A 1,001-nucleotide genomic window follows, 5' to 3' on the forward strand; every position below is an offset into this window, starting at 1 on the left:
TCTACGGGAGGAAGTGCGCCCACGACTGGATGCACCAGGGCGCGGTGACGGCGGCCCTCACGGCGAACCCCTCGCTCCACATCCAGGTAGACGTGTACGACGCAGCCGCCTGCACCAGCAGCACCTGCGCGACGTGCGCCAGGGGCTGTCACAGCGACCTCGAGTGGGGCACGCTCGTGGACTTGGGCCTGTTCGCGCACGACCTTGGCAAGTGCCCCTTCCCAGAGTACCACACTAAAGAGTGCAGATATAATACGAGTACCTCCGTCCAAATGCCAATAAATTCTGCTTGAAGTTAATGGCTTGCTTTTTGACGCTCATTGATTAATTGTTAAATAAAAAGTGGGCTATAATCAAATCAAAATGTCTTCTTAATTTCTTACACAAATGTTTTCTCTGCTCGTCTCCGGCACAGCAACAATTCCCAAGCTTTTTGCTTTTGCTCGACGCCTCGATTCGCTGACACAGGTCCGATAAGAAGTTGGACAATGTCGCGCCAACTTACTGGGGAGAAGAAAGGGGGGAAACGATTGGGGAGGGGAAGCGGAGGGGGTGCATGTAAAAATCTGTGAATGTTGTATTACTTTAAAGGCCAGGGGGCCAAGTTTGACTGGAGACGTAGTACATCTTTATTTCAATCTCACTTTCACGCAATGAATGGTTGTGAATGATTCTTCTTCCTGCAAGAGTATGGTTCATAAAACACGTCCGCTTGCATCGTCTGGTCAGGGGTTGTAGATACTGATATAAAAAGGGGTGGGGATGGGGGACTTGATCACTATGGCCTTCGTTCGACGCACTCCTTGCGCCTTTGCTGTCTGCTCACAATTGTATTTACAACATATCATAGAAACCAGTATTTTTTTCCCTGTAGACCGAATCGCTCTTTTCCTTTATCTTGCTCGCTCGCTCGCTCTCTCGCGCGCCCAGTCAGTCGCCAAGCTGGGCCACAAGTGCAAACATCTGGAACGGCGTCAGGAGGAGGCGTGTCGCAGCCCCCC

The sequence above is a fragment of the Frankliniella occidentalis genome, unplaced genomic scaffold (assembly GCF_000697945.3).
Source record: "Frankliniella occidentalis isolate FOCC.00 unplaced genomic scaffold, Focc_3.1 Scaffold11, whole genome shotgun sequence".
Classification (NCBI taxonomy): Eukaryota; Metazoa; Arthropoda; class Insecta; order Thysanoptera; family Thripidae; genus Frankliniella; species Frankliniella occidentalis.